The sequence below is a fragment of the Canis lupus genome, chromosome 29 (assembly GCF_011100685.1).
Source record: "Canis lupus familiaris isolate Mischka breed German Shepherd chromosome 29, alternate assembly UU_Cfam_GSD_1.0, whole genome shotgun sequence".
In the NCBI taxonomy this organism is placed as follows: Eukaryota; Metazoa; Chordata; class Mammalia; order Carnivora; family Canidae; genus Canis; species Canis lupus.
In genome coordinates, this window is record NC_049250.1 from 24,738,012 (window position 1) to 24,748,850 (window position 10,839).

At 33.4% G+C, this 10,839-nt stretch overlaps 1 long non-coding RNA gene across 4 annotated transcripts in view; it reads right to left on the reverse strand.

The window, feature by feature from the left end:
- The window catches only part of LOC102155118, a 28,110-nt gene extending 17,973 nt beyond the window's left edge, over positions 1-10,137 (reverse strand). For 3 of the 4 annotated variants that reach the window (XR_005380882.1, XR_005380883.1, XR_005380881.1), the window contains exons 1-2: positions 10,038-10,137; positions 9,927-9,951 (exon numbers count right to left, since the gene is read on the reverse strand). This is a non-coding gene — a long non-coding RNA (uncharacterized LOC102155118). The remainder of the gene's footprint in view (positions 1-9,926; positions 9,952-10,037) is intronic. The other variant, XR_005380884.1, reaches the window with a different exon arrangement.
- Positions 10,138-10,839: the final 702 nt, after the last annotated feature.

Here is a 10,839-nt window from a genome sequence, read left to right on the forward strand (position 1 = left end):
GAATTACCATTATCAGTTATACTGAATATGGAAATGGTTTTAATTACTCTGTATATTCTTAAACTCTGGTTTACTGTAGAAACACTTTTAGCCTTGACATTGTAAAAGGCCTCCAAAGACATAAATACTAATAAAGCAAGTATTCCAAATGTTCACATTGTAACAGAAAAAACATACATCTTATACATATTCTTTAAAATATATTAGTAGTGAAGTCTCTTGATTAATTGTAGAAAGGTATTAGCTCTAAAACAGGATACTTTCAATAGTGAAAAGTAAGCTATTAATACTTGCATTGAACCAATAGGAGTAGACAAGGATTGTTTCAAGCAAACCAGAATATATTGTAACCTTAGCTGTAAGAAGAGAGCGTAAGGTATGGGTTGTTGAAAAAAATAAGGAACTGATGATTAGTCGAGATTTTAGAAATTAGTAGAATTTCTTCATTCTGAGTGAAGAGAACCCATTGATAGACAAATGAGCATGTGTAATAGAGTTAAAAAAAGTGCCTCATGTGTCCAGTGATGGATGGTTGATGTAGGGAAATGGAGCTCTGTCCACTCTAAATTTGGAAGACCTTCAAAAAATTTTTTTTTTCTGTAGAATACAGGGATCATTTGAAAATGAGAAACAGGAAGAAGAAGGAGAAGGAGATGAAAATATGGAGAGAGGTAGAAAGGGAGACTCAGCCTGGTTCTAGTTCTTTCAACTATCCCAGCTGATACCAGAGATGTGAAAAAAAAAAAGATGTTCTCATGGGCATCCAGCCCCCAGTAGATACTATGTGTGGGACACTGCCAAGCAATTCCAATCATACTCAGTCAATATTGAAGGATCATGAACAAATAAATACTTAATGTTTTAAACCATTAGATTTTAAGGTGGTTTCTTAGACAGTAACAGATAATTTGAAACCAAGATTTGTACCCAGAGTAAGGTTCTATTATAACAAAATAGTAAATTCTATGGCATATGCCTAGGGGCCAGCTAACAGGTGAAGTCCTAAAGAGCATAAGGGAAATTTCTATCAGACACTGGAGTAAAGAGGACTGTAGTCTTGTACCACAGGATAATTAGTAAGATTGTCATCTGCAGCAACATCAAAAAAGTATTAGTGCCTCTGAGATTTCTAGAAATAATATTGAAGTGTCAAATAGACATATTTATTTTCCTATCATAAAATATGAAAGAAGTTAGATGAGCTAAAAAAATAGCATTTCAGAATTTAAGCAAAATGTAGAGGAAACATAAGAGAGATATGATTTGCTGTGTTAAAAAACAAAATTGTTTCCTACCCCTGGGGTTTCCCAGCAGAAGATTTTCAAAATTAGAAATCAGCTCAGGTCACAATCAACGTCTGAGTGCTGCTAGTTAGTTACACATGACCTCGCAGTAAACATCAAGCTGACGCTGAGAGTGAAGGACACTTTCTGAGACATCAAAAAGAGTTAAAGTTTTGCCTCAGAAAGCTAGATGAAGGGGCTCCATCTATACCACATACAATCACATCGTTTAAAGACAGCTATATTGGAGGAACTACTACCAGCTTGCATTAAAAGTGTTGAAATAATTAAAAAAAAAAAAAGTCTATTCTATGAGAAGGAAGGAAGTTGAGAAGGATACTCAGTTGCAAATATGTGCCATTATTTATGAAAAGGAAGAAAAGTCAGAGGGTAGATTAAAGGGCCGAGGTGACAGAGACAAAGCTACGTAGAACCACTCTAAGGGAGGTCCTAAGCAAAGACCATAGAAAATAATAAATGGAGGTTGTTTTAAGCAACTAAATTTTGTGGATGACAGCAACAGAAAACACATTCGCAGCATTCTCCAGATTCTGTTATTTGCTACTGGCTTGTTTTAGACACCATTTGTATTATCACTTCAGAACCTGTTGGTCTTATCTGTCTTTAATTTCATTCACTAATGTAGTGACCAGTTCTACCAAGGCTCTGAGAAGCAGTCTTGACATTGTGCAGATGCCATGCTGTCATACTGGTTCAAGTACATTTTAATATCATTTCAGTTGCACCAGGTGAGCAAGGATTAGGAAGTATGCTTGAAGCCCTAGGAAACCACAAGGCATGCACGAGAGGGTGAAATGTTAAACTTTCAGAAAAAATGTGAAAATTTTGGGTGTTTAAAGACATGAGGCATCCATCCTGATACATCCCCTTCTTTTTTGTTTTTGTTTTGTTTTTTTTTTTTTTTCTAATTTCTTTAGCAATTCATAACTACTAGAAAGAGGCACAGGACATTTTGAAAGCAACTACTGATCCAATCCATTTGTTAGGTGACTTAGAAAGCTGCAAGTTTCAAATATAGTCCAGTCGAAAGCACAATCTTCCCTGCTACATAAGCTTTATGATCAAATCAACCCAAAGTTGTTAGTAGTGTCTCTGTTGGATAAGGGCTGCTATGCGGCAAGCCTGGATAGTAGGAGTATAGACTGGGTTCCTGAGTAAGGACATAACCTTCAGTAGTAAACAATAAATATTCTCAAAATATCTTCAGTAGCTCTGGCCACTATAGCTTTTTCACTAACTCTTCTGCATTACCACTTTGCAGCTTGTGTCCAGCCAACATCTGAACTGACCCTGTGAAGAACTGACCTTGTACCTCCTCCCCCTTAGCCAAAAATTCAGGATCTCATATAATAGGATATCAGCCAAATATGGAAGGCATGAAGGATCTGAATGATGCCAGGAGTGTACCACATTGACCACTTCTTTCATATCACTTCTGATAGTTCACCTCACCTGTTTCTTGCCAGCCACCTCTGTGCAGACAGGGTCAGCACAACTTTGTGTAATCTCCTGGTGGATAACACATTATTTCAGGCCCATGTTGTACTCATTTAATCTCCTCTCCTTGGCTGGTTTTATAGTGTCAAGAGAGAAAGAACCCATTCTGTTCACATAATGTGCAAGTTGGAAGTATAAGAGAGTTGATATTCATTAGGCAACCCAAACAATAAAGGATAGTAAGTTAGTAGAAAACTACTTTCCTTATCTACACCATTAAAAGACAATCCTGAAAACCATTTCATATGCTTTATCAGAATCCCATATTCATACAACCAATCAACAGAGGCTATCTTGAAAACTCATATTTTTTGAAAAATTAGTTAAAAAAATACACTTTTTAGGCACACATGGGTGGCTCAGTCAGTTAAGAGTTGGACTCTTGGTTTCCACTAGGTCATGATCTCAGCATCCCAAGATCCAGCCAGCAGGCAGTCTGCTTGAGATTCTCTCTCTCTCCCTCTGCCCCTTCACCCACTTGCATGCATACATGCATTCTCTCTCTCTCTCTCTCTCTCTCATAAATAAATAAATAAATAAATAAATAAATAAATAAATAAATAAATCTTTTTGAAAAGTACACTTTTTAATCAATTGAGAATAATTTGCTGACATGACACTCTATTATCCCCAAATGTTTAAATAAGCATTCTAGCGAACAAAGACATTCTCCTATATAACTATAGCATAATAATCAACATTGAGCAATAAATACCGGTATGTTACTATATCAATAGTAATATTGATACATCAATACATATACTGATGCATTACTTTATCAATATGGGGACCCATTTTTTTTTTGCCAGTTATCTCCATAATTTTTTTATAGCAAAAAGATCCAATCCAGGACCACATAGCGCCATGCTGTTTCAGTCTTCTTCAGTCTAGAATAGTCAGTCTTTCTCTGACTTATAACCTTGATATATTTAAATATTATAAACTAGTTACTTTGGAGAATGTCCTACAATTTAGATTTGTCTGATTTTTTTCTTAATATTAAATTCATGTTATATACTCTGGCAAGTTTCTTATAGAGGAGATCTCTTCCTTTTATTACATTTTATCAGGTAGTATATGATTTTGATTTGTCTCATTCATTGTTATGCTAACTTTAATCACCTGATTAATGTTGTGCCTGCTTAGTTTTTTCATTGTATAGTTATTTTTTTTTTACCTGTTTGTAATTAATAAGTATTTTCTGGGTAGTTTTTTTTTTAAATATCCCACTTATAAAGTCTTACCCCACTAGTCTTAGCATCTATTAATGTTTATCATGACAGTTGCCTAATAATTATTTTCTAATTTTAATTTCATAATGTCTACTAAATGTACTTGTTAGCATCGTGTTTGTTGTAAAGAAAAACCTTTTTCCTCCCTTCCTTCCTTCCTTCCTTCCTTCCTTCCTTCCTTCCTTCCTTCCTTCCTTCCTTCCTTCCTTTCTTCCATCCTTCCTCCCTGTCTTTCTGTCTCTCAGATTATTATTTTATTCAAAGGGTTCTAATCCATTAATATTGTTATGTATTTTAATGTTCAAATGATCTCAAATTTGTAAGTGGACAGTCCTTCAAAGTGACTTTGATGTCTTTTTGGTATGTCTCATCATTCTTTTAGCACAATTTATCTATCTATCTTCTATCTATCTATCTATCTATCTATCTATCTATCTATCTATCATCTATCTATCTATCTATCATCTATCAATCATCTATCATCTATCTTATTTATTTATTTACTTAAAGAATGTATTTATTTATTTGAGAAAGAGCAAGCTAAAGAGAGAGAGGGAATGAACAAGGTGGAAATAGAGAGGGAGAGGAAAAAGGGGACTCCCTGACAAGCAGGGAGCCCATGGAGTTTGATCCGAAGGTCCTGGGATCATGACCTGAGCTGAAGGCAGATGCTTAACTGACTGAACCACCCAGGCAAGCTTCTTTTAGCACTTTTTAAATTTGTGTCAAAACAGGATGTTCCAGGCTTATGTTGTATTTTCCCTGACCAAGCCTTTATCCTCCAAGAATTGCTGCTTCCAAGAAATTTCATCAGTCATCATGTTCTGGTACCTGCACCTAAATGCTCTACAGCTCTAAAGAAGAAAGCCATACTTTTTCCATCACCGAGCCCTCCTACTTGTTCAAAATTAAAATTTGCAAAGAATGTATTATTCAAATTTTATAACTTGCATGCATTAAAAATTCACACCACTAAGTGAACAGTTCTATGAATTTTGATGAACACATACACTCATAACCACCACTATAATCAAGCTATGATAAAATTTGATCCTCTCTCCCTGGTGCTATTCCTTGTATTTAAACCTTTCCTTCATTCTCAACCCCTGGTAACTAATATTGTGCCCTCCATTTTTATAGTTTTGACATTTTTGGAATCTCATATAAAAGGAATAGTAGGATTTATAGCCTTCTACTGACTTCCTTCACTTAATGCATTTGATCACTCACATTGTTGCATGATTCACTAAACAGTTCTTTTTCACTGTCAAGTAATATCCCTTTATATGAATGTACCACATTTTGTTTTTCCATTCCTCCTCTGAGAGACAGGTTGTTTCCAGTTTGTGCTATTACAAATAAAGCTGCTATTAATAAGTGTGGACAGGTTTTGTATGAATATAAGACTACTAAATTTTTTCCAAAGTGATTATACCATTTTGCATTTTCCCCAACAACGTAGGGCAGTTCAAGTTGTTCTGCATCCTTGTCAGCACTTGGAATTGTTCCCTTTAATTTTTATTTTATAGTTACTCTATTAGTAACTCATTCTTTATTCAACCTGCATTTTTCTGATAAACAATGATATTGAACCTAAAGTAGCACAATTTCATACAGAGCAGAAGGTCTCCATGGTAATTATTCTCACCTGATAACTTGATTTGGACGTGACACCTCAGTTTCTCCACAATGATAATGTGGACTTCTGTTATAGTTCTGATTTTGATCCTACCTACCTTAAATCCTAAGAAGAGCACCTTCCCAATCCCCATGTTAAAAACCATTGGCCTCAAAATTAGAAAGAGGTAAAAGCTGAGAGAAGCTATAAATAAATGGAGATAGAATAAAGGGGGTTGCAAGCATTAAACTGCTATGACCTTCATGTATTCAATCAAGTAAAAAATGGAGTCATCTGTTCAAAATAAAATGTAAAGCTATTTTTTATAACAGAAAGATTTTATTTTATTATGGAAATCCTTATCTAACCTTTGCCTTTCCTTCTTTACTGGATGGAAGTGTGAAGTAACATCAGACATCGCTATTTTACAAGGATTTCATTGTTTTAGTGCAATTGAATGGACCAAGGTTGCCTGCAAACTAATCCATAATGGTAAAAACAAGCCAGTTTCAGTTCACAATTTTAAAGTGGAAATTTACCAGTTAAATGTCTTTGAATGGCTTTGGCATTGACACTGAACCTGCCGGCTATCTTTTGTATAGGGAAACTTCATAGAGACTGCTCTTGGATAGTATGACATATACAACGTGACAAAGATTTTGATGTAAAGAGTAATCTCAGCAGCCTCATGACTTTCTGTTGAAGAAGTGAAGTTGCAGCAAAAAGCGTTTGTTTCTTCAGAAGCATCAAAGTATACAAGGACATTATTTTTTAATTAAATCTATGTATCTCAAAAATATGGTAAATAGAGCACATTTGACCCTAAAGAATTATCAGTAGTCTATATAGGCTTGTTGATAATGCAAATTTAAAGAATAGGAAGAGCTGACAATTTCCAAATAGAGAATAGTTCGTTTTGGGGACCAACTGGGTAAATAGTCTGTGTAGATGTTGACTTTTCAAGTTAATTTTAGTAATGGAAACTATCTTTGCATTGCAATGTCTGGTTTCTTTTTCAAACAGTTTAGCCATCTTCATCAGTGCTGACAGCCACAGTAGTTTAGTTTCTATGGCAAATACAATTTTTGAAGCCTTGTTCATTTCTTCTTCTTGACCCATCATCTTTTTTCCTTTTTTAAACTAATACCTAACACAACTGGTAATTAGAAACCATATACAGTTTTTGTTTTGTTAGAATTTACATATCGCTAACATTTTATACTTCTTGTGTGAAATATCATACTTTATTTTAAAATGGCAGGCCAGTTAGGGAAAAATAAAGAAAACCAGATATTTAGTAAGATTTTATATTAAACAACTGTAGGTCAGAAAAATAGAATCATACCAGAGGAATTTCAAATCCTGGAAAAATAGAAAAATAATCTAGCAACATGAATTTTTTTCCATAGCAAGAATCATATATCAATGGGCTCTGGCCAAGATGATTCCCTTCACCAAAGGTAATGCAAATAGTATCTATTTACTAATTGAGTAAAAGATCTCTTTAAATCCTTTCCAGTTTTTTTCCCCTTTACACTAAGGCTTATGGGCAAATTCACATAATATCGGTGGAACCATTCCTCAGGATGTGAACTTAAGGAGAAAGATGTCAGATAGGAATGTGGCATTTCCTAAATCATCTTAATTATGAAATATAAGCCCAATACATTGTTTATTTGCTTATAATTTCAAACTCTTTTATTATCATGCTTCTACTCCAGGTTAATTTCTATACACATATTTTTAAAGAAAATATTACTTATAAATAGTTGCCATTATTTTATCATGTGTAGTATTCTAGAAAGATTCAATGTCTAGAAAGTTTCATTAATCAGTTTAGCCATGGATTTTCTTAGAAGTTTGTATTGTGTTAACTTTATGCACAATTTGCACAATGTGTAAATGGCCTATCTTCTTATTACAATATTAATATGATTAGAATTGATTAAAGTCCTATACTTGTCTTGTAAGTTGTGCTTTTCACCTATACCAGCTTATTATAAGAGGAATCATTCCTAAACAGCAGTCCAAACTCAAGTTTGTCAAAAATTTCTTCCAAGGAACAAATAATATAAATACAATATCAAATACATTATTTTAAAAGATTTCACATGATATAGGCAAATAAACTACATCAAAGTGATGCTTTTTACTGTTAAATTTAATACAAATGCTGACCGTCAATGGTGGGAGACTACCTCTTCTGATGTATTATGCAATTACATTGATGGATGGTTAATTGAGTCACTGTGGCAGACCATATGTTTGCTCATGACCTGAATGTCATTGGTCAGGTTATGGCTTTACATTGCTGACCTATAAGCATATACTACTTTGGAAAATACTGTTTTAAATTTAAATTTAAATTTCAGTTTTAAAATGTCCATAGTAAAATAAATTATTAACCTTATCATCAGAAATTCACATACAATTGTTTTCATCACTAAGATCACTTAGACTGTGTTTGTCACGTGGTTTAAAGTCACCAGTAAATGTAATAGGACATTTGTGTAAACAACGAAATTAATTTTCTCAGTTTAGGTGTTCTCTGATATTTACAGAAATTTCATTTGAATTTTTATAAATATATATAGGTGTAGCTATTTAGATAATCTCTGATCAAATATCTGCTAGTAAAGAAAAAATGTTAGGAAAATGAACTAGGGTTAGAATTTTTGACCACTGAGCTTTTGTAAAATACTTAAGTTGCCTTTCGGTGAATTTGATTCTGGGTTATGATTATCATCTTCTATTATTGGAAATTTTGAAAAGGAAGAGAGAGCTCTAATTACCACCTACCCTTTACATAATGCTGTGTGAATACTAATAATACCCCATATCAGTGTACTTATCTTTTATCTTGGAAAGAACTTACAAATGATTTTTAAAGTCAATTTCTTAGCACATATTATGTGTGTTTTATCTCGAGTCTATTAAGATGAAAATAGATGAAAAATCCCCTCTGTTTCATGGAATAACCAAATACATTCGTATCACATGATAGAAAAATTATAGGATGGCCCCATATATATCCATCCTCTAGTATGTACACCCCAGGACTGTGAATACCATAATCTAATTATTCCCATAATTAGGTTAATTTATATGCCACAGTTGACTTTAAAAAAAAGAGAGATTATCTGAGGTGAGCCTGACCTAATCAGCTGAGCCCTTAAAAAGGACTGTGCTTTTTCAAAAGTCAGAGATTCAGAGTGTGAGAAGGATTTTATATGAGAGAGATTCTCCAATTCTGGTTGTGAAGTTATAGAGAGCCATAAGATAAGGAATGCAAACAGCTTCTGTGGGCAGAGTGGACCCCCAAATAATAATAGTCCACAAGGAAACATGTTCTTTAGTACTACAAGGACAAGAAGTTGAATTCTTCCCCTACACTGATACTGAAAGAGATCCCCTGGAAGACTCCAGATGAAAAATCAGACTGGCTAACATTTTGATTTCACCCTTAGAATGGGTGAATTCTGACCAGGACCAATGGGTGATTTCTGAGCCCATCACTCTGCACCTGGATTCATTAACAAAAGGCTGTTATTCAGGTCACTAAATTTGAGATAAATTGTCACATTGTAGTAGAAAATGAAGAAAATGAATATAAACCATTTAGAATATGGTTTATTTGTAAGCAAGAGAACCATTCCTAAAGGTTAGTGAAAATATAAAAGAGAATGCATGCTTATGAATAAAATACCTACAGGTCCTAGTTAATGCACAAGAGTTATGCATCTTTTTAATGTTGCCATGATTAGGAAGTATGGTGAGTATTTTAATAAAATACTTCCTTGAACTGTGATTGCTATTTTTAACTATTTGGGTTTTGGGAGTCAGGATAAATATTTCTGCTTATTTATCAAAAAGACATAAAATACCTTCTATACTCATATGAGCTCTTTTGCATATTTTCTCTCTGAACCAATAATTTTTAAAGCTATTTAAATTTCTCAAATGTTTTAAGGTAAATATTATTAGACTTTTACATCGATGCAGTAGGACATGTATCTAAGCCATGCTGCTTTATCCATGACACATCTTTGATGATTCATCCAGTCTGACAAGTAGCTGTCTGCTTTTGAGCTCTTTGGTTTGCATCAACACTGAGATGAAATGAGACTTGAACAACGTATACTATTGAAGCAAAATATCATACAATCATTGTATTGTTAGAAAAATAAAGCTTTGTAATGGACAAAAATTGTTAATGGACCAGTATCTTTGATTCAATCATTAATTTTCATACAAAAATATCCAAAATTAACTTACATATCCTTTGTCCAATGACTTTGACCTATAATAATAAAAAAAAAGGAGGACTCATCTCTGCTGTATAATTTTTTAGGGCTACGTTGAGAAAGATTATGATAATGTACATACAATAAAATTGTTGACAATGGTTGAGTCTTGTAATTGTGAATCATCTTTAAGAAGGCTGACTTGAAGAGGAGAACTAACAGTGTCTTCATTTTGATTAGCTTACCTTTTCAAGTGTTCTGCTAGGAACCTCTGTCACACAAATAGAAGCAAGAACTTTATTATCATCACTATAGCAACTGCAGGGAAATTTATTTCAAAACAGTCGGCTACCTCAAAATTTTTTCAGGATGGAGAGGAGAGCAGATGATATGTAACATTTTAATTCATTTTAAAAATTGTTCAGTGATCTAAAGCAGTGCAGTGTCTCTTACAAAGGCAAGATAGTCTAGTTTCTTTATAATTTGTTTTTGTTTAAGCAATACAGGTGATACATGTATCTGTGTACATGCATAAGTTAATTTGAATTTTCTTCATGGATTAATTTTCAGGATCTTTTTTACAATTTTAAAAGCGGCTTATAAAACTTTCTTATAAAAGAGTTTTATATAGATCATTCAAAATTTGAGTATGTCACTAAAGAATACGTTCTCTGGGAATTCTTGTATTTAAATTAAAAACATACACAATATTAATGTATGTGGGCAATAAAGTAATGTATTAATAATACTATCTTCTTTGTCTTGTATAAGAATCATCACAATCCCAAGGCTGGCTTATACAGTATGTTATGCTCTCAAATTTCTGTGCAAGAAAATGCTCTTGTTCTTACTACCATATCTTTTCATTTCTCTAAACTTTTTCATGAACATGCATAGTTCAAAGTTGCTGACAATCTGCATTTAAAATAAGATGATCATAGAGT